A 24,812-nucleotide genomic window follows, 5' to 3' on the forward strand; every position below is an offset into this window, starting at 1 on the left:
AGCACGACAACATAACTGTTTATGCTTACCTTTTTGCAAAGGCTGCATTTTAAAATATTTTACAGGGTTAAGGCACTTGCTGCAGAAATTTTTGTGTGCCCTGTAAATCTCAGGAATAATAATGGTAAAATAACTGAGATGGTTAATGCATGTGCTGGAGAGGTCTGTGTTTTTCCTAGTCACATATCTTACTCAAAGTAGGATAGAGGGTTAATGTAACTCCTGCAAAGCACATCAGGTAACATGCAGGTCAAACATTTTATTTACTGTATATAGGTACCTTAGTAACTGCTTTTTACTTTTACGTGCAGTTTATAAACTTATAATCTGATACAGTGAGGTCTGAAGGATGATATGTAACCCTCATTCAGGGCCATTGGAATTATGCAATTTTGCGGCCGCAGCATTTCCCCACAGTTATGGATTTCGTGAATATTAGATGTTAATGATTGCATCCATTTTTCAATAAAGAAAATAATTCTAATTACAAAGAACAATCTGGACCTGGCATTCCTCTTCAAGTTGCTATGGACAATTTGATCTCATTTGAATTAAGAAAGGATGTGTGCTGATATCATTCTTTTTTATTTGTTTTTGGGACTCTTCCCAATAGGAAGTGCAGAGGGGTGCACTTTCTGGTTTTCAAGCACCATCACCAAACTAGCTAACCATTTGTAGTGATAGGTGCGGGCCTTTTGCCTCATCCCTCTCTGTGTGTTTTTTTATAGTTATGAATTTGTCGCATTGGCCACATAATTCACCATCTGCTGCATAATCAGCAGATTTCAACAGCAAAAAAATGTGTTTCTAGCTCAAACAGATACAAAGTTACTAATAGGTCACTGTTGGCCCTCAGGTTGAAGGCCCTTTGTAAAGGTTAATTGGTCACATTTCTGTATTTGGATGTCAAAGTGTATTGTATTGTATTTTGTATTGTACTTATTGAATAGTTTTATATCATGCCAATAAGACAATACACAACCAATTGATAGTTTATATTCTGCCACAAAATGTATAATTTATCAAAATACATGTTATTTATAAAAACTCATATATAAATACCTGATAAATCAATACTCTGAGCTAGACAAATACATTTGGATGTTAAAGTGGTACTAATGAGACAAAACCTTTGCCTAGATATGTGCTGCATTACACCCCGTAATTTGCCTTTTATTGTCAGAAAAATGTAGGCAACCATGTAGCATAATTTGGTCCGCCCGCCACATAATTCCAATGGCCCTGCCCTCGTTGTCTCATATAACACACCCTGTATATTGATTTACATATTTATTTTCAATGTATAATGTATGTTAAGTGCTATGACACCATACATTGGGAGGAGCAGTGCTATTAAAGGTATTACATTTTAAAATGTGTGTTTTTTAAACAGTTATTCATTTAAATTCTCGTACAGACTGATACATCTGACATTCCAGTGCATTAATGTCTCTTTTATATAGGATTTAACGAAACCAAAAGCTTGCTTCAAAATCATAGTTTCTCCTTAGTACCTGTGAAGCATAACCAGCATTCTGCCTTTTTCCCCCTCTGTTGTTCGGGCGTTTTAGGTGATAGGCTTGTGGTAGCGCCCAGCTGGGGTGCTTTTTGAACAAAAGTAGTTTGATATCATGCCTTTGTCTCAGCTGGAACCTAAAGCAGGAAAGCCCCTTCGCCATCTGCATATTTCTGTTCAGAACAGAGAGCAGACAGCATGCAGGCACTGCTGAATGTGTCGCAGAGGTGGAAAATTACACCAGGATAAGTTCAGAATATTTGAATGAAGCTCAGCTTCTTGGCATTGTGGAGGGTGCCAATCCTGCGAAAATAGTGGGTGGACAACGTCCACCGACGTTTACCTCCAATTTGAGCCCTGGGCCCTAGTATAAGCAAAGTAAATGGGCTACGTCATTAGGATGACATGTCAGTGTGACAGCTGCCCATGCCTCTTTCGACGTAGTCTGCATCTGCCATATCAAACTTACACACACTGTTGTATTTGCACTTCCTATACTTCATTTCTTCAAGCCAAAGCCATAACCCTTAAAAGCTGTACAAAATCCAATAGGTTTGGCCCTTGTAAAGTGCATGGACAGAAAAATATAACATGCAGGGATCCCATGCTCACGCTGCTCCTGTCACATAGGCACACCAACCTCACTGCATGCACACAGGCATTCTGGAAGATGAGTGACATTGTTCTGCATTCTGTCCATCAAGTGTTCTTTTTTCATTTGTCAACCAGAGTGGGACGGGTATGCCAAGATGTGAGTCCTGTGATCTCCATGCCACTAGAGTCAAGCTATTCTGGGTGATGAGGGGTGAAATCCTAAAACTGTTCCTAGGTTGCTTGTTTCCAGTCCAGGGTGGACCTGGCCTGGCAGTTTGTGCTGGACTTTTCCCATTGGGTGCAGGGTCATGATTGATTTGCATATGGCTGGGTTCAAACTGGAATGGCATGGGGAGCAAAAAAACAATGAATTTAGGCCTAGATCTCTCTACTTGGGTGAATGTATGTCATTGTTTTGCATTCTGTCCATCTATTGTTCTTCTTTTTTGCACTGGAATTATGCGGCAGGAGAGGGACTGATTATGTGGCAGGGTTGAGTGGATTGTGCAGCAGGAAAAGGTTAATTATTTGTAATCATGTGCCACAATTTTGTGATAGTATTACTTCATTATTTTGTCATTTTTAAACTTGTTAACACTGTCTGGGCATTTGTTGCACCTCATTAGTACTAGTTTAACACCTAAATATTAACATAGGCAACAGAAAGGTCGTCCAGTCAACCTTTACAAAGGGCCTTCCATTATGCGGCAATACATGTTGCTGCATTTTTAGTAAATTTTGAACCATTTGAACTAGAAACAACATTTGTTGTTACTATCTGCATACAGGGCCAGACTGGAAACAGAAACCGGCCCTTGCAAACTGCTCAGTCTCTCCCTCCTGGGATGACGGGGAGTGCAGCTGAGCAGTTTGCAAGGGCCGTTTTTGGCCTATTTTGTTACCGGGGCTGACATTGCAGGCCCCTGGTAACAAAAACGGCCCCCCAGGGGCACAAAACCAGCCCCCACCGTAGCAGCCTACTGGGGAAAAGCCCAGTGCCCACTATGGCCAGTCCGGCCCTGTCTGCATAATATGGAGCAGTTGATGGATTATGTGGCAAATGCAGCAAATATATAATTCTTCCAAATATGCAGCGGCGGCACAATCGCATAATACCTGTGGCCCTGCATAGGCGGCCTAGGTCAACTATTCGGTGCATCGGTCCACTAGTGCAATTCAATGCTTTGATGTAAGCTACAATGATGTCTGAATGTTTATCGAGGCTATCTAATCTCTCATCAGCTGCACTTGGACAAGCACTGAAGATTACATTATTGTGGACTTCTGCGGGAAGGAGTCTTGGCGGAAAGTAATGTCCCACCTGCCTCATAAAAAACAAGGCAGTGACTTTTAGTGTATGCTAAAAGAAATAAATACTACAATAAAGAAAAACAAAAGAAAACAAATGCCAACTAAACATGGAGCAAAAAACACAGTTGATGGACAGAATGTAGAACAATGTCATACATTCACCCCAGTACAAGGATCTGGGCCTAAATCCACCGTTTTTTTGCACTCCACACCACCCTGGGTTAGACACTGGCTATATGCAAATCAGCTCTGACCCTGTGCCTCATGGGAACAGTCCAGTCCCAACTACCAAGCCATGTTTTTCCCAGACCGGAATCAAGCATCCAAGGACCGGTTTCTGGCTATCAGCCTTCATCAGCCTGGATAGCTTGACTCCAGTGGTGTGGAGAGCCTGGGACTCATGTCTGAGTATACCCAGCACACTCGGGGTGAAAATTGCAAAAAACACAGTTGATGGACAGAATGTAGAACAATGTCATACATTCACCCCAGTACAAGGATCTGGGCCTAAATCCACAGTTTTTTTGCACTCCACACCACCCTGGGTTAGACACTGGCTATATGCAAATCAGCTCTGACCCTGTGCCTCATGGGAACAGTCCAGTCTGAACTACCAAGCCATGTCTTTCCCAGACCGAAATCAAGCATCCAAGGACCGGTTTCTGGCTATCAGCCTTCATCAGCCTGGATAGCCTGACTCCAGTGGTGTGGAGAGCCTGGGACTCACGTCTGAGTATACCCAGCACACTTGGGGTGAAAATTGCAAAAAACACAGTTGATGGACAGAATGTAGAACAATGTCATACATTCACCCCAGTACAAGGATCTGGGCCTAAATCCACCGTTTTTTTGCACTCCACACCACCCTGGGTTAGACACTGGCTATACGCAAATCAGCTCTGACCCTGTGCCTCATGGGAACAGTCCAGTCCCAACTACCAAGCCATGTCTTTCCCAGACCGGAATCAAGCATCCAAGGACCGGTTTCTGGCTATCAGCCTGGATAGCTTGACTCCAGTGGTGTGGAGAGCCTGGGACGTCTGAGTATACCCAGCACACTTGGGGTGAAAATTGCAAAAAACACAGTTGATGGACAGAATGTAGAACAAATAAATAAATATGGAGGCCAAGTGTTTCAATAAAAACATGAAAAGTAAAACTTTGCACTGGTCTACTGTCTTTGAACAGTAAAAAATTATACAGTATGCACAATACCATATCAAGATGGAGACATTATTTTGAAGCTTGCAGCAGAGATGCCTGGCACTTTGCAAAGGAAATGTGTGGTTTAGTGACAATAGCAGTGGAGCTACTGGTACTCTCATTACTCAATTACAGATACTCTAAAGCTACAGGCAAAGTGATAAGAGACGAAGTAAAGGAAATATCTCCTGAGGTTCAATCCTGTGGATGCAGAGGAATAAAGAGTAAAAAGGCAAAATACTGTTACTCAGACTAACCAGCATCCTAAAGACCAGCGTTTGTCTACTAGGCAGAGCCAAATATTGGCAACAAAGCCAATGGCTGACGAGGGCAGCTCCACTGCACAATTATACCGATGCTGTTCTGAAAGGCTTAACCAATATATATGAATGACACTCTGTCTGACGACTATCTGAAGTGGGATTACCCAAAGTCTATTTTCTCTATACAACATTCTGTATTTTTTTTGAAAGCATGAGGCTGGTGAAAACAAACACACAATGTTTAGCATCTTGCAGCAATTTAAGATCTCCTCACTCAGAGCACAAGTACAGGATAGCCAGTTGCAATGCAAGGTGAGATGTCTTCGCATACAAAACAGGTATCAATTTGGCAGCAGCCCATAATAAGCTGAACTTTCATGTGACTGTTGCCTGCCGTCCACGCTTTAACGTCATGCGCCAACAGTGAAAGACAAAGACTTAGGGGCAGATTTTTGTTGGTAATGCGCCACGTTTGCGTCACGCAACTGCGCCGTAAACGTGGCGCATCCCTACGACCAATTTAAACCATGACGCATCTAGGCAGATGCGTCACGTTGTAAAGCCCTGCGCCACATGTGGGCGTTCCGGCGCAGGGTGGGCGTTCCGGGGCAGGTGCACCTCGCAAAAGTGGCTGAGTGAAATCCATAAGATTTCACTCAGTCACTTACAGGCCAATGCTGCGTCAAAACCCCGCACCTGCTTGAAGCAGGCGTAAGGCTTGAGGCAGCATTGGACAGATAGGGCACCCCCGAGCCTTGATGGAGCTGCGTCGCACTTGCGACGCAACTGCAGCAATGCGCCACCTTTACGGCACAGATGCGTCACACATCTGTGCCGTTTTTGCACCATGGTGCGGCGCAAAATAACTGGCGCATCCCTGGGGATGCGCCAGTTATCATAAATCTGCCCCTTAAACTTTGATGCCAAGTAGGAGAAAGAATGGGATACCAATCTAGTAGCTGAACTACACAATGTGAAACCACAACACCAGGAATCAAGATTTGATCACTTAACCAAATTGTGTAATCTTAGGCAAATATTTTTGGACCTGCTCCATAGAGGTCGCTCCCTCGCTCTCTGCCTAACCTACCTACGCCTTGAGCCTTGCTGACCTCATCGCCTGCCTGCCCTGACACAGCGCTGCCTGCCCTGACACAGCGCTGCCTGCCCTGACACAGCGCTGCCTGCCCTGACACAGCGCTGCCTGCCCTGACACAGCGCTGCCTGCCCTGATACAGCGCCTGAACTGCACATAGCGCCTGGTATCGTTAGGATCTCATTTTAATTATTAATCATTGGCCTTGCATTGCGGCGATTATTAAAACAGCCTAAAAGTGTTTCTGTGTATTCTGTGCAACTTTACCTCTGCTCGCACTCCGGCTGTGCCCCGGTTTCGATTTCGGCCATTTGGTTGTGGTGTTTACTTGTGGCCCGTGTCTCCTCCCCGCTCCCGCTTCCCTGCCGACCCTCCCACGCTCCGCCCCCCTCCACTCTCCATTCAAGACAGATGTACCAACGCGCAGCGTCCACGCGCAGCGTCCACGCGCTGCGACCGCGCCGAAGTTGCGCCAAAGGTTAGCCCGTCTACGCCCGTCCGCGCCTGGACCGAGCCCAGCGCCAAACCCCCTGGTCCCCGCATCTCCCACCCCTCCCGCTTTACATACGACGCCTCCACCCTCTTAGCACTTAACCCCGGCCGACTCCCTAACTGCACCCAAGCAGCACCTGGACACACCCATGGACCCTTCACCTGCCACCCCTGTAAATTCACCTGCATCAAGTCCCACACCAAACCCACGAACACCAAACAGAGACCCGACACCAACCACCTTAAATGCATTCTTCTCAACACACGGTCGGTTCACAAACACGCCATCGACCTTTGGAATCTACTAGACACCTCTTCTCCGGACATCGCCTTCCTAACAGAAACTTGGATGAATGCCTCTTCTGCTCCAGACATCACCATAGCCATCCCGGACGGCTACAAGATCATCCGTAAGGACCGCCCCATACAAACAGGAGGAGGCATCGCCATCGTCCACAAGAACACCATACGCGTCTCAATTAGCTCAGAAGACAACCTCGCGATCGCCGAACACCTTCACTTCCAGATCCACACCGACCCCAAGACCACACTCAGAGGCACCCTCCTCTACAGGCCACCAGGACCCCGTACAAAATTCAGCGACATCATCACTGACTTCATCACCCCACACGCCCTCCCCTCGGAAGAATACATTCTACTGGGAGACCTCAATTTCCATCTGGAAAAGAGCAACGACAGCAACACTGCCACCCTTCTGGACAATCTCGCCAATCTCGGACTCAAACAACTTGTCAACATCCCCACTCATCGCGCAGGACACACACTCGACCCTATCTTCACTTCCAGCAAGCACATCTCCTTCACTCACACCACACCCCTCCACTGGACGGACCACAGTTGCGTCCACTTCACTTACAACAAGACCACGATCCACAACCACCCTCAACCAACTTTGCGAAGAAATTGGAACAAAATCACCATCGACCAGATCTCCTCATCGCTTCTTCAAACACCACCTGCCTATTCAACGAACCCTAACCAAGCCGCTATCAACCTCACACAATGGCTAACCCAAACCGCCGATAAACTAGCACCCCTGAAAAAACATCAAATCAAGCAAGGAAGCAAGAACGCCCCCTGGTTCAACGATGACCTCAAGAAATCTAAGAAGCTATGTCGCTCCCTTGAAAAAACTTGGAAAAAAGACCCAAACAATATCACCCAAACCGCCTTCAAAAACGCCACCCGCAAGCACCACCAACTAATCCGAACAGCCAAGAAATCAGCACTCAAAGACCGACTAGACAACAACACTCGCAACAGCAAGGAACTTTTCAACATCATCAAAGAATTCTCCAACCCCGCCGCCAGCTCAAACGACATCACCCCCTCTCAAGTCCTCTGCGACTCCCTCGCCTCATTCTTCCATGACAAAATAGCCGACATTCAATACAGCTTTGACAACCAACCTGTAAACCAGTTCACCCCACTCACCTCCGAACTTGTACCTCCTCCGAACTACCTTCTCGACTGGAACCTAATCACCACAGAAGACACCATTCACCTGATGAACTCCATCCACTCAGGATCCCCGACAGACCCATGCCCCCATCACATCTTCAACAAAGCAAACTCTGTTATCGCACCCCATCTCCGAGACGCCATCAACTGCTCCTTCAACTCCGCCACATTCCCAGAAAGCTGGAAACACGCCGAACTCAGCGCCCTTCTGAAGAAACCTACAGCTGACCCCTCCGAACTCAAAAACTACCGCCCCATCTCGCTCCTTCCATTTCCTGCCAAAGTCATTGAGAAAGCCGTCAACAATCAACTCGCCGCCTTCCTCGAAACCAACAAATCACTCGACTCCTCACAATCTGGCTTCCGAGCCAAACACAGCACTGAAACCGCCCTCATCGCAGCAACAGATGACATTCGAACACTTCTGGACAACGGAGACACAGTCGCCCTCATTCTCCTTGACCTCTCTGCAGCCTTCGACACAGTCTGCCATAGCACCCTGATACAACGCCTTAGAAACATCGGAATTCAAGGAAAAGCATTGGACTGGATCATCTCGTTCCTCGCTGGAAGAACTCAGAGAGTCCGCCTCCCCCCTTTCAAGTCAAAGGCCTCCGAAGTCATCTGCGGCGTCCCGCAAGGATCATCACTCAGCCCCACCCTCTTCAACGTCTACATGAGCCCCCTCGCAACCATCGCACGGAAACACAACTTCAACATCATCTCCTACGCTGATGACACTCAGCTGATCCTCTCACTCACCAAAGACCCAACCACCGCCAAAACCAACCTACATGAAGGGATGAAAGAAGTAGCCGAGTGGATGAAGCACAGCTGTCTGAAACTGAACTCGGACAAAACGGAAGTCCTCATCCTAGGTACTTCCCCTTCCGCATGGGACGACTCTTGGTGGCCAACGGCCCTAGGAACAGCCCCCACACCGACGGACCACGCACGGAACCTGGGCTTCATCCTGGACTCCTCACTCTCGATGACAAGACAAGTCAACGCCTTCTCATCATCATGCTTCAATATCCTACGCATGCTCAAAAAAACATTTCGCTGGATCCCCACCGAAACAAGAAAAACGGTCACCCACGCTCTGATTACTAGCCGTCTAGACTACGGAAACACCCTTTACGCCGGTACCACCGCAAAACTGCAGAAAAAACTCCAACGCATCCAAAATGCTTCAGCCAGACTCATACTAGACATCCCTCGCAAAGACCACATCTCCGGTCACCTGAAAGACCTGCACTGGCTCCCCGTCAACAAAAGGATAACTTTCCGTCTCCTCACCCACGCACACAAAGCCCTCTACGAACTCGGACCGGATTGCCTCAACACGCGCCTTTCCTTCTACACCCCCACCCGCCAGCTGCGTTCGTCCAACCAAGCCCTCACCGCCATCCCGCGCATCCACAAAGCCACCATGGGGGGAAGATCCTTCTCCTACTTAGCAGCCAAAACCTGGAATTCCCTCCCCACCCACCTCCGCCTCACTCAAAACCACCTAGCCTTCAGAAAACAGCTTAAAACCTGGATATTCGATAAGTAAACCCCCCCCCCTCCTCAAGCGCCTTGAGACCCTCTGGGTATGTAGTGCGCTATATAAATTATGACTTGACTTTACTTATTTTATTGTGCCTCCTATTTTATTCATTATGACATATGAGAACCCTTGAAATACATGCAGATGTGTGCTTTTCAAAAATCTCTCTTGTGCTTGACTTAATGGACTATTATATGGCTGTGTGCAAAATAAGAATATAACCCACACATAGGGTGCATATGACAACTGACTTGCCTCTTAGTTCACTAATGGTATCGTTAGTGAGGTTGGGGTGAATGTTTCAAAGTTCTACGTTTCTAAGTTCATATTTTAAAACTATCACCTTTAAAAATTCCTCTTAATGCAGTGATATAATTTGATGGACTAAACTGAAACACTTCTTAAATAAATATACTTTTTCAACTTTTGAATAGACCTTATCATATGTTGCATAATATTTGTTTCATGATTTCCATGCCAAATGGCTCAACTTGTGCCTGGGCTCTTAGGGCCAAAACAAATTCATAGCTCAGGTCTCCCTGTTAATTTATTGATCCATCCACATGTTGTAGTACCATGTATAACAGTTACTCAAGTTCCTCCTCTCTCAATATTACGAGAGAAACATCTTGTTTTCTTGAGAATCTGGGCAGTTTCCTTCAGTGTCTGCAGGATAACTATACCTATTTCTGGTTCTAATAAGGAAGAACTGTGCATTAGCGACCCCAAGAAGTTATTTTAAAGTTACCTGTGCATTTGTTAGATTAAAACTAAACAAACAAAACTTAAATAATTCATTTTACCAGTTTCAGCACGCTGACCTAAGTAAAATTATGTATTTTTTTACTAACCACTATCGGATGTATGACGTTAAAACGCATACTTTTACCACGCATACCATAACAACGCAATTTTTACAACGCAAGATCCTTTGCAACGAATACCTTTACAACGCATGACATTACATCGCAAATACTATTACAACGCATACCATTACAACGTAAGTATAGGTAAGTATATTATTTGTTTTTTAAATGTAATTAATAAATATTTAATTAATTTTATTTAATAAATACATTTTTTATTAATGTAATTGTAATTTTAAAATTATATATATATATATACGTTTTTTTAATAAATATTAAAAATTACTAAAATAAATGTATTTAATTTAATTAAAGTATTTTTTTAAATGGAACCCTTAAAATACCCCTGTACCCCAAAACCCAAAACTAGCCCTGAACCCTAAAAATACCCCTGTACCCCATAACCCAAACCTAGCCCTAAACCCTAAAAATACCCCTGTACCCCAAAACCCAAACCTAGCCCTGAACCCTAAAAATACCCCTGTACCCCAAAACCCAAACCTAGCCCTGAACCCTAAAAATACCCCTGTACCCCAAAACCCAAACCTAGCCCTGAACCCTAAAAATACCCCTGTACCCCAAAACCCAAACCTAGCCCTGAACCCTAAAAATACCCCTGTACCCCAAAACCCAAACCTAGCCCTGAACCCTAAAAATACCCGATACTCATACTTATTTTTTAAATTAATATATTTAATTTATTTTATAAAATACATAAATTAATATATTTATTTATTGTTAATATTAATTAAATTAATTAAATAATGTTAAATAAAATATAAAATAAAATTATATACTTACCTATACTTACGTTTTAATGGCATGCGTTGTAATAGCATCTGCTATGTAATATCATGCGTTGTAAAGGCATGCGTTGTAATGGATCCTGCGTTGTAAAAGTAGCGTTGTAATGGTAGTGCATTGTAAAAGTTGCGTTGTAACGGGTGTTTACCACCACTATCACCTGCCCCCCACCCCTCAGGCTGAACGAAGTGATTTCTGTGACTGTCTTGTCTCCAGAAGCCACACAGTAACATGGGAATACCTTCTCCATTGACCTGTGCTGCTAGAAGGCAACCAGGGCTAAATGGTGCATCCTGCATTTACAAAAGTGAGAATGTGCACTGCTCTGCCATTCAGTGCATGCACAATGAGGCCTTTGCAGTGTTCCTGCAGATGCTTCAGTGGATTCTGCTGCTCGCAGTCTGACTCCTGCAGAAAAGGGGATCACACAGAGCAAACAACAAGCTCCCAGTGCTGGAAGAGCTCCTGTGGCCCTAGTAGGCAGAGTAGTAGTGAAATGGATGTGAAGAAATTTCAGAAGAAAGGAAGGAATTTTAAGGAACTTTATTCATGAAGTGAAAGAGCTTGTGGCATGAGCAGTAACTACGCAGAGTCACGGTGTGTCTGTCAATCTCACTCCAATGACGTCAGTTATATACACGCTAGACCTAACAGCTGTCCACGCGCCTGGCAACCAATAGGAATTGACAACACTATTTAACAACTAGACCTATAACATCTCCCTTTTTATGGGAGAAATAATTAAATAACTCATACACTTTAAATGTAACAGTTGTGAAGGGCTTATGCTGCAAAAAGTAAACTCCTTACACCCCTCTAAGCACCTAAGAAAATAACAAAACTAGAAGGAAGAAAGCGTTGATATAAAATACTTCGGAACCATTAAGCCAGGTTCACTATGGGGTTTAACCAAGGTGTGATCCTACAACTAAGTTATACTAACACTGCCTGGTTTGGATTGTGTTCCCCGCTCTGTTAGAGGGGATCTGATTCAATACATACGTGGAAACAAGACAACATCTCCTTTCCTTACATATTAAACAATGACACTAGTTTCAAGTATACTGTTTTTTGAATAGTTTAAGAGAAGGGGCCAGCAAGGGATTTATTTTGCTAAGAATTCTTAGTTACAGCATAAGAGGGACTGCAAATTAGGTACCCTCGCTACTAGAAATTAGTGGCTGAATAAAGATTCACACATCTGTAGTGTTACCACACTAACAGATTAAAGAGATGAAAGGAAAACAATAACCAGGTTTTTAGTATCAAAAGATTGTTATTTTCTTTGCAACAGGAAAATTAAATCAACAATAAAAGTAGGGTACAGAAAAATGCATTTGGGATATAAAAGGGAGCGCCTTGTATGTTCCTAATATATATCTCAATATAAGTCTAAACTGCTAACAGATGACACAATGATTTCAAATCAGAATAAAATGAAAATCAAAAGTGGATGATTAATAACAAGCAGAATTAGACTCAGTGGTCGACGTTTCAGTCTTTTGGAGGTGATTATATAAGACCATCATCAGGACTTGAGCTTTAAGCATTAGAGTTGATGACCCTAGGAAAAACTGTGACAAAATAATATTGCATTACAACCTGGTTATGTGTAGGAAGGTGAAACAAATGTATTAAAACAACTTGTTTAGTCGGTGTGGCGACTACGTCTAAAATCAATAATGGCTAAAGAATAACATGTTGCGAGTGCTGTTTGCTTACATAATGGTTCTGAGACAGACACTTCCCGAAGGGGTCAGTGGTGTTACTTGAAGTAAATTCGCAATGCTCTTTGCGGAAATTGATCAAGAACGTCCAAAGTAAAAATGCTGAAAAAGCAAGGATAGCAGATTCACGATTTTGCGAAATGAATATCTAGATTGAGGGCAGTGAACCATATTGGTACTTAAAGTTACCTTGTGCATAGAATTCATATACACATCAAGAGAAGTCTGGGTATCATTTGTGGATATTGCTTCAACAATGGCTGGAAGGTATTCAAACTCTGTGAATAAGAAAGATCATTCTTATTAGAATTAACTAGCCTGATATGAGTGCTTGGTGCAGGCATACAATCGTTTTGGTGGATTAAGTTATACAGTGTCCAAAAACAACTGATTAGCAACCAGGCATTAGGAGGAGAATACACCTGATGTTGACTCATGGTTTTTCGAGTCACTGCCTGGAGCCTGACAATTGCAGAAGTTACGCATTGGCGAAGAAAGTCACAGAACATGTGAAGACATCGAGGGCCGGCGATATTTAACAATTTGTATCAAAAAAATAAACTAGATCAAAGAGTTCGTAAAGAGGAGTAAAGTAATCCTCAGGGTATTTAATATCGAGACAGTCATAGTATATTGTGAAGTGCTAGACCAAAATGGTCGGGCTTAGTATGTACCGGCGATATGGTAGATACAAAGAGTTTACCCGGAGTCAAAGGGATTAGTAAGCTTAAGGGGAATACTACTTTAAAAAAATCGAGGTCCACAAAAATGATACCTTCTAAACCTGAACAATCTGAACAGACACTTACTTGAAGGATTGAACAAGGCAACACGCGATAGCGACGTTGGCGGTGACAGCGTATTATCAAAACAGCTGATCGTTTGCCCGGGGGAGAACTGCTATTTAAACGAGTTTCCGCGGGTTTGGGGCTTGAGTTGTCGCGAGATTACGGCTCTAAGAGACAAGCGACGGACTGAAGGCAACCAACAGAGATGTGATTATGGCAGCCATATTGAAACATCTAGAAAGTGGTTGCTTGGAATTGAGAATGACTACGGTTTGTTGACATCGATATTTTAAAGAATAGTCAAGCAGCAATCAGTGAAAAAACTGCTCATTTTACAATTTATTTAACCTAAGTACATTTTTTGATAAACAATGAAGACATCAGGATGTGAAAAAGTCTTAGTTAATAATTTACACGAGATTGCAAAACTAAGGAAGCATAGAGGGTAAAACTCATTGCTTCTGTCAATGCAGGATCATGATACACTTATCCAGACTGGTCATGTTGTAATAATGCAAATATATGATTGTTGCTGACTTGTAGACGAATGATTAAAACGGCTATTTATGTTGTGTTGAAGAATCAAAGAACCCTGTTGATGAGCCACATTGCATATAAGAGCCATTGTAACAAGCAATACTGTCGCGTATTTATGCGAGCACATTCTAAAACCAAAAATGGCTGATAAGACAACAGAATGAAACATTGTTGATTACTTAACATATCTATGGGACTCAATAACGTAGACCTAAAGGTAGACCATGTTAAAGTGAATGTCATTATTCTTAATACACTTATCCTAGCTGGTCACGTAGTTATCAACCAGTTATGCAATCATTGCTGACATGTGAAAAACGTATTGACAATGGCTGGAATCTGAGGTAAACATTGATGAACCACATAGAATATATATATAAAAAAATTATAACAACGATTTTTGATTAGAAATGGCTGTTGATGTTATAGAGGAATCAGAGGCAAACATTGATAAGCCACATAGAGTATATGTACAATTATGACAAGGACTGTTTTGTGGGCGTTCTGTCACCAAGGTAGTGTGCGCACAATCTTGTGTCAGGATAGTTTGAGAAGTAAAGGTAGAACATAATTAAGATAAATAGATAGAGCATTGTGCATTCCTTGACGTATCTATGGGTGACAATGGAAAGGATTTACAAGTGGAGCAGACTTAAGTAAATTGTATCAATTCAGACAAGCAAGGGTATGCCATTCAGTAAAGGAGTTCATTCCATGTTTGATACTGTCTGCAGATTCAATCCAGCGATTTTCTTTTAGAGTTAACAGTCTGTCAACGTTTTTCTGTCTGATCGTTGGTTTGACCAGATCAATGACCCACCAGGTCATCTCCTGTTCTGAATGTTTGAATAGTGAGTAATGTTCAACAAGAGGAGCATTCTCGACTTTGCAGCGAATGCGGGACTGATGTTGTAAAATTCTCTGTTTAAACATTTGTGTGGTTTTGCCTATGTAGAGTTGACCGCATGGACAGCAGATGCAGTAGATAACATTGGTGGTTCTGCACAGACAGTATCTATTTATCATAATTATGTTCTACCTTTACTTCTCAAACTATCCTGACACAAGATTGTGCGCACACTACCTTGGTGACAGAACGCCCACAAAACTGTCCTTGTCATAATTGTACATAAACTCTATGAGGCTTATCAATGTTTGCCTCTGATTCCTCTATATAACATCAACAGCCATTTCTAATCAAAAATCGTTGTTATAATTTTTTTATATTTATATTCTATGTGGTTCATCAATGTTTACCTCAGATTCCAGCCATTGTCAATAAGTTTTTCACCTGTCAGCAATGATTGCATAACTGTTTGATAACTACGTGACCAGCTAGGATAAGTGTATTAGGAATAATGACATTCACTTTAACCTGGTCTACCTTTAGGTCTACGTTATTGACTCCCATAGATATGTTAAGTAATCAACAATGTTTCATCCTGTTGTCTTATCAGCCATAGTGGTTTTAGATTGTGCTCTTATAAATACGCGACAGTATTGCTTGTTAAAATGGCTCTTACATGCAATGTGGCTCATCAACAGGGGTCTTTGATTCTTCGACACAACATAAATAGCCATTTTAATCAATCGTCTACAAGTCAGCAACAATCATATATTTGCATTATTACAACATGACCAGTCTGGATAAGTGTTTCATGATCCTGCATTGACAGAAGCAATGAGTTTTACCCTCTATGCTTCCTTAGTTTTGCAATTTCGTGTAAATTATTAACTAAGACTTGTTCACATCCTGATGTCTTCATTGTTTATCAAAAAATTTACTTAGGTTAAATAAATTGTAAAATGAGCAGTTTTTTCACTGATTGCTGCTTGACTATTCTTTAAAATATCGATGTCAACAAACCTTAGTCATTCTCAATTCCAAGCAACCACTTTCTAGATGTTTCAATATGGCCGCCATAATCACATCTCTGTTGGTTGCCTTCAGTCCGTCGCTTGTCTCTTAGAGCCGTAATCTCGCGACAACTCAAGCCCCAAACCCGCGGAAACTCATTTAAATAGCAGTTCTCCCCCGGGCAAACGATCAGCTGTTTTGAAAATACTCTGTCACCGCCAACGTCGCTATCGCGTGTTGCCTTGTTCAATCCTTCAAGTAAGTGTCTGTTCAGATTGTTCAGGTTTAGAAGGTATCATTTTTGTGGACCTCGATTTTTTTAAAGTAGTATTCCCCTTAAGCTTACTAATCCCTTTGACTCCGGGTAAACTCTTTGTATCTACCATATCGCCGGTACATACTAAGCCCAACCATTTTGGTCTAGCACTTCACAATATACTATGACTGTCTCGATATTAAATACCCTGAGGATTACTTTACTCCTCTTTACGAACTCTTTGATCTAGTTTATTTTTTTGATACAAATTGTTAAATATTGCCGGCACTCGATGTCTTCACATGTTCTATGACTTTCTTCGCCAATGCGTAACTTCTGCAATTGTCAGGCTCCAGGCAGTGACTCGAAACACCATGAGTCAACCTCAGGTGTATTCTCCTCCTAATGCCTGGTTGCTAATCAGTTGTTTTTGGACACTGTATAACTTAATCCACCAAAACGATTTTATGCCTGCACCAAGCACTCATATCAGGCTAGTTAATTCTAATAAGAATGCTCTTTCTTATTCACAGAGTTTGAATACCTACCAGCCATTGTTAAAGCAATACCCACAAATGATACCCGGACTTCTCTTGCTGTGTATATGAATTCTATGCACAAGGTAACTTTAAGTACCAATATGGTTCACTGCCCTCAATCTAGATATTCATTTCACAATATCGTGAATCTGCTATCCTTGCTTTTTCAGCATTTTTACTTTGGACGCTCCTGATCAATTTCCGCAAAGAGCATTGCGAATTTACTTCAAGTAACACCACTGACCCCTTCGGGAAGTGTCTGTCTCAGAACCATTATGTAAGCAAACAGCACTCGCAACATGTTATTCTTTAGCAATTATTGATTTTAGACGTAGTCGCCACACCGACTAAACAAGTTGTTTTAATACATTTGTTTCACCTTCCTACACATAACCAGGTTGTAATGCAATATTATTTTGTCACAGTTTTTCCTAGGGTCATCAACTCTAATGCTTAAAGCTCAAGTCCTGATGATGGTCTTATGAAATCATCTCCAAAAGACCGAAACATCGACCACTGAGTCTAATTCTGCTTGTTATTAATCATCCACTTTTGATTTTCATTTATTTCTGATTTGAAATCATTGTGTCATCTGTTAGCAGTTTAGACTTATTTTGAGATATATGTTAGGAACATACAAGACGCTCCCTTTTATATCCCAAATGCATTTTTCTGTACCCTACTTTTATTGTTGATTTAATTTTCCTGTTGCAAAGAAAATAAAAATCTTTTGATACTAAAAACCTGGTTATTGTTTTCCTTTCACCTCTTTAATGTGTTAGTGTGGTAACACTACAGATGTGTGAAACTTTATTCAGCCACTAATTTCTAGTAGCGAGGGTACCTAATTTGCAGTCCCTCTTATGCTGTAACTAAGAATTCTTAGCAAAATAAATCCCTTGCTGGCCCTTTCTCTTAAACGTGTTAATTGCCCAAGCTTGCAAGGGTATATTGGGTTGCTCACCCCTTCATAACGTTTTTTGAATAGTGGCAAAGATGCCACAACTTGTGAAATAATGTCCCAGAAGAGCTCTGCATTCTTCCAATAAGTTATTAGTATTTGGTGGGTATGTCACTGCCATGTGGGGTACCTCAAGGTTCATCCCTTAGTCCGACACTTTTCAACATCTATGTGTCGGACCTCGTTAAAACCATCAAAGCGCATGGGATGAACCTTACCTCATATGCGGATGACACCCAGCTGATTCTGGCTGTCAAAAACGATGGGGAAACAGTAGCGGAGAGTTTTCAAACAGGTATGCTGGCCATCGGACAATGGATGGCAGCAAACTGTTTAAAACTAAACTCCGATAAAATTGAGGTGGTAACCTTTGGCCACCTCAGTCCTAACTGGTCCCCAATTTGGTGGCCATCATCCTTTGGAGCCTTGCCCAAACCTGCCACTAAGCTGAGAAACCTGGGGGTCATCTTCGATGACAAGTTAAACTTTATGGCTCATGCCAACCAAACGGCCACCACAGCGTTTTACAAACTACGCTTGGTTAGGAAAATCCTTCCCTTTCTTCCCGAAAATGTAGGCAAGACACTGGTCAGTACCCTTGTCCTGTCTACATTAGACTACTGCAATGGCCTATTTGCCAATGCCCAAATCAGGGTAATCAAGAAAATGCAAACAGTCCAAAATCCAGCAGCTAGACTGCTCTCAGATATCCCCAAATTCATGCCTATTACTGAGACTCTGAGAAGTTTTCATTGGCTCCCTATCAGGAACAGAATAGAATTCAAGACACTGTGCATTGTCTACAAATCGTTACATCACCAAGCACCTCAGTTCCTGATAGACCATCTTGTCCCATATACTCCTTCTCGGACACTCCGTTCAGCCAAACTAAACGATTTGGTTATACCACGTACCAAGTTGGTTAACTGGGGAGACAGACGTTTCCTAGTTGCCGCCCCAAAATTGTGGAATACACTCCCGCAATCCATAAGATCCAGCCCAAATCTCATGTCCTTCAGAAAGAAACTAAAGACATGGTTATTCAACCTCTAAACTCTTAAGAGCGCACAGGAGAGCATACAAAGTACAGCGCCGAGACTCCTGCGGGCAATTGTTCGCGCTTAAGAAATGTTAAAAAATAAATAAATAAATAAATATGTGAAGAGGTCTCTATCTTTGGTGCAGCAACTGAGCGTAGGAAGATATGGTCTACGCCGTAGCCATCCTTTTGAACGTTAACTTCTTGGGATTCTTGCAAGATGATTTAAGCAGGAAGCATCCCTTGAACTGTGGTCCATTTTCCATTTCCACAAAATTCTTTCTTAGCCCAGTGTTGAATATCTATGTTTGAAATGAATATATTAGTCTAATGGACAAAATTTATCATTTAAAACCTTTCTTGAGATCACTTCTTGTAAGTTCTTCTGAACTGCTATACTTTACTATTAGCCCAATATGTTGGTATGACTTCTCTATTCTGCATGAAACCTATCCTACAACATGTCAGATTATGATTATTACTAGACCACTATACGGTAGATAATACATACCTGGTATTAGATGGAAGGGAATGGGGATGGAGGGACCCTAATCTAACACCATGGAATTGCTTATTTACCAATGTTGGAACACATATTCTCATCAAAATCTTCCACCACATTAATATTTGTTCTTCCGTTGTACTTTTGGTCAAATGTACCACAAACGCTTGAGAAATGCCCTACCTTTAGGCAGTTAGTACATCTTTTCTTACTTGCTGGACAACTTATGGAATCAGCTTTATGGTTTAGGGAACCACATCTGAAACATTAATAACCAAATAAGTGTTTGTGCCATGGGTGAGCTAAGAGGCAGTTTAGTTAGCAGCAGCATTGTCTTTGGTTGAACTACATATCATTGAGAATTTTCATTGTACTGCTCTGACTGCAGAGGCGGTACAAAAGGGGGTGGTGATGGACGGAGCATCTGAATCAATTAAACACTCACACCCAGTCAAAAGATCTGGGTTTAATCCATCACCGTTCTTTAGCCCACTCTGCCACCCCAGTTCAGACATGGCTATATGCAAATCAGTCTGGCCCTGTGCCTCATGGGAACAGTCCAGCCCGAATTGCCAAGCCATGTCTTCCCTGGACCAGAAACAAGCTTCCGAGGACCGGTTTCTGGCATTCCAGCCATCTTCAGCCCGGCTTGCTTGAATCCAGTGGCAAAGTGAGCAAGGGACTCATGTCTGAGCATACCCTGCCACACTTATGGCGGCCAAAAGTGGTACAAAAGGGGGTGGTGATGGACGGAGCATTATTATTATTATTATTATGTTTCTTATATAGCGCCTGAATCGACCCCCGAAGGGGTATCTCCGCGCTTGCCTTGGGAACCCGTCCTGGCTTTTCCCTGTGAGATAGCCCCTACAGGGCATCCCCAAGGTGAAAGCCAGGCATCCCGCCGCGGGGGGGCCGTTGTGGAGATTAAGCAAGCTTAATGCCCAGAGTTGCAGAGTGTGAACCCATGATTAGGTCAGGCACCGAAGCGAGAATTATCGAGTCCATGGACATTTGAGCTCAAGACCCTGCCGCGTTGGGAATTGAACCCTGGTCCCGGGTCTGACCTCTGCTTCAGGGTCTGCCTGCTCTAACCAGTGAGCCACACTTCTCCACCCCAGTTCAGACAGGGCTATATGCAAATCAGTCTGACCCTGTGCCTCATGGGAACAGTCCAGCCCGAACTGCCAAGCCATGTCTTCCCTGGACCGGAAACAAGCTTCCGAGGACCGGTTTCTGGCATTACAGCTGTCTTCAGCCCGGCTTGCTTGAATCCAGTGGCAAAGAGAGCAAGGGACTCACGTCTGAGCATACCCTGCCACACTTATGGCGGCCAAAAGTGGTACAAAAGGGGTGGTGATGGACTGAGCATCTGAATCAATCAAACACTCACACCCAGTCAAAAGATCTGGGTTTAATCCATCACCGTTCTTTAGCCCACTCTGCCACCCCAGTTCAGACATGGCTATATGCAAATCAGTCTGACCCTGTGCCTCATGGGAACAGTCCAGCCCGAACTGCCAAGCCATGTCTTCCCTGGACCGGAAACAAGCTTCAGAGTAACCGGTTTCTGGCATTCCAGCCGTCTTCAGCCGGCTTGCTTGAATCCAGTGGCAAAGTGAGCAAGGGACTCACGTCTGAGCATACCCTGCCACACTTGTGGTGGCCAAAAGTGGTACAAAAGGAGGTGGTGATGGACGGAGCATTGAATCAATCAAACACTCACACCCAGTCAAAAGATCTGGGTTTAATCCATCACTATTCTTTAGCCCACTCTGCCACCCCAGTTCAGACATGGCTATATGCAAATCAGTCTGACCCTGTGCCTCATGGGAACAGTCCAGCCCGAACTGCCAAGCCATGTCTTCCCTGGACCGGAAACAAGCTTCCGAGGACCGGTTTCTGGCCTTCCAGCCGTCTTCAGCCCGGCTTGCTTGAATCCAGTGGCAAAGTAAGCAAGGGACTCACGTCTGAGCATACCCTGCCACACTTATGGCGGCCAAAAGTGGTACAAAAGGGGGTGGTGATGGACGGAGCATCTGAATCAATCAAACACTCACACCCAGTCAAAAGATCTGGGTTTAATCCATCACCGTTCTTTAGCCCACTCTGCCACCCCAGTTCAGACATGGCTATATGCAAATCAGTCTGACCCTGTGCCTCATGGGAACAGTCCAGCCCGAACTGCCAAGCCATGTCTTCCCTGGACCGAAAACAAGCTTCCGAGGACCGGTTTCTGGCATTCCAGCCGTCTTCAGCCCGGCTTGCTTGAATCCAGTGGCAAAGTGAGCAAGGGACTCGCGTCTGAGCATACCCTGCCACACTTATGGCGGCCAAAAGTGGTACAAAAGCGGGTGGTGATGGACGGAGCATCTGAATCAATCAAACACTCTCACCCAGTCAAAAGATCTGGGTTTAATCCATCACCGTTCTTTAGCTCACTCTGCCACCCCAGTTCAGACATGGTTATATGCAAATCAGTCTGACCCTGTGCCTCATGGGAACAGTCCAGCCCGAACTGCCAAGCCATGTCTTCCCTGGACCGGAAACAAGCTTCCAAGGACCGGTTTCTGGCATTCCAGCCGTCTTCAGCCCGGCTTGCTTGAATCCAGTGGCAAAGTGAGCAAGGGACTCACGTCTGAGCATACCCTGCCACACTTATGGCGGCCAAAAATGGTACAAAAGGGGGTGGTGATGGACGGAGCATCTGAATCAATCAAACACTCACACCCAGTCAAAAGATCTGGGTTTAATCCATCACCGTTCTTTAGCCCACTCTGCCACCCCAGTTCAGACATGGCTATATGCAAATCAGTCTGACCCTGTGCCTCATGGGAAGAGTCCAGCCCGAACTGCCAAGCCATGTCTTCCCTGGACCAGAAACAAGCTTCCGAGGACAGGTTTCTGGCATTCCAGCCGTCTTCAGCCCGGCTTGCTTGAATCCAGTGGCAAAGTGAGCAAGGGACTCCTGTCTGAGCATACCCTGCCACACTTATGGCAGCCAAAAGTGGTACAAAAGGGGGTGGTGATGGACGGAGCATCTGAATCAATCAAACACTCACACCCAGTCAAAAGATCTGGGTTTAATCCATCACCGTTCTTTAGCCCACTCTGCCACCCCAGTTCAGACATGGCTATATGCAAATCAGTCTGACCCTGTGCCTCATGGGAACAGTCCAGCCCGGCTGATTTGCATATAGCCATTGTCTGACCTAGGGTGGTGTGGAGTGCAAAAAAACAATGGATTTAGGCCCCGATCTTTGTACTGGGGTGAATGTAAGACATTGTTCTGCATTCTGTCCATCAACTGTGTTTTTTGCAATTTTCACCCCGAGTGGGCTGGGTATGCTCAGACGTGAGTCACAGGCTCTCCACATCACTGGAGTCAAGCTATCCAGGCTGAAGAAGGCTGATAGCCAGAAACTGGCCCTGGATGCTTGATTCCGGTCTAGGAAAGACATGGCTTGGTAGTTCGGGCTGGACTGTTCCCATGAGGCACAGGGTCAAGGCTGATTTGCATTTAGCCATCGTCTGACCTAGGGTGGTGTGGAGGGCAAAAAAACGATGGATTTAGGCCCAGATCTTTGTACTGGGGTGAATGTAAGACATTGTTCTGCATTCTGTCCATCAACTGTGTTTTTTGCAATTTTCACCCCGAGTGGGCTGGGTATGCTCAGACGTGAGTCCCAGGCTCTCCACATCACTGGAGTCAAGCTATCCAGGCGGAAGAAGGCTGATAGCCAGAAACCAGTCCTTGGATGCTTGATTCCGGTCTAGGAAAGACATGGCTTGATAGTTCGGGCTGGACTGTTCCCATGAGGCACAGGGTCAAGGCTGATTTGCATATAGCCCTTGTCTGACCTAGGGTGGTGTGGGGTGCAAAAAAACGATGGATTTAAGCCCAGATCTTTGTACTGGGATGAATGTAAGACACACTAAAGTCTCACACATCCAAAATCTTGCACTCAGGCCCAACAGACCAAACAGGACCAATCCCTTGGCAAAGGAAGAAACATTGGCCTTACTCCAATCGTATGAACAACCGGCTCGGGGAAGAGAGGAGAATATCAAAATAGTACCTATTGACTCTAAAAGAACATCCAGAAAGAATGACAGGAAAGCAATCCACCACAACTTACGACATATCCAGGTAATCACAACCAATTCCGATAATGGAAATCTTTCTGACTCACTGAAACCCCTAAAGTGCCTACTACTTAACTGTCGTTCGGCAACGAAGCATGCATCAGACATAGCTGCTCTCATCATTAACAAGGAAATCGACTTGGCCATCTTCACGGAAACATGGCTCAGTGAATCATCATCTCCTAACATCGATCTCTTAGTACCACCACAATATAATATCGTTAGTTAGACAGACCAAGGAAAGTGAGAGGAGGTATAGCTTGCATTCACCGGTCAGAGATCGAAGTCAGTCAATTCCAATCTGACCCCCTAGAATCTTGTGAATACCTTGGTCTTAATATAAGAGCAACAAATAATCAAAGATGCAATATACATGCGTTCTACCACCCACCGGGAGAGAACGCAAAGTTCACAGAGCAACTAATAGAGATCATAACGGCCAACACTAACTCGGATGCCAATAATATATTCCTAGGCGACTTCAACCTCCACTGGGACGACGACAATGACAAACTGGTTAACTCGCTTAAAGACTTCCTGATTGAGCTAAACCTTACACAATCTTGCACCCAACCTACTCACTCACAAGGAGCGGCATTAGACTGGATTATTTCAAGAAATAAAGAGGCATCAATCCTCGCTATAGACCCGTGTGACTGGTCGGACCATCACGCTATAACATTCACGATACCTACAATAAAAAAGGGCAGGACCATACAACCCCGCAAGTTCAAAAAACTGATCCGAGATACAAAAGAGGCCAATATTGAACGATTGGTTGAAAGATGCGAGAAAGACCTGAAACCACCTAACAACAGTCAGAATGTTAATGAGTTGACGGATCACTACATAACCTCAATAGGAAACATCGTCAATGACACCATGCCACAAAAAATGAAAAGAGTCTCAGAGAAGCCAAAGAATCCTTGGTTTAGCGAATCACTGAACGAAGACCGACGCAAACTGAGAATGGCCGAAAGGAAATGGAGGCAACATCCCTCCTCTCCCGAGCTGAAAGCCCTCAGAAATACCAGAAATCAATACAACAAAAAGATAATCAAGTCCAAAAAAGAATTTATAAGAGCTGAACTGGACAATGCCACAAACAGACCACGTAAACTCTTTGAGATTCTAAAACAACAGTCAAATAAACTAACCAAAACGGTTCAAGAGAACTCAAGAACTCCCATAGGTTGCGAAGAATTCTCCACATTTTTCACGGAGAAAACCAAACTGCTGGAAACTGAGCTCACAAGTGCCGCGGTCAACCTCCGGACCCT

The sequence above is a fragment of the Lissotriton vulgaris genome, chromosome 1_1, assembly GCF_964263255.1.
Source record: "Lissotriton vulgaris chromosome 1_1, aLisVul1.2, whole genome shotgun sequence".
NCBI classification, from domain to species: Eukaryota; Metazoa; Chordata; class Amphibia; order Caudata; family Salamandridae; genus Lissotriton; species Lissotriton vulgaris.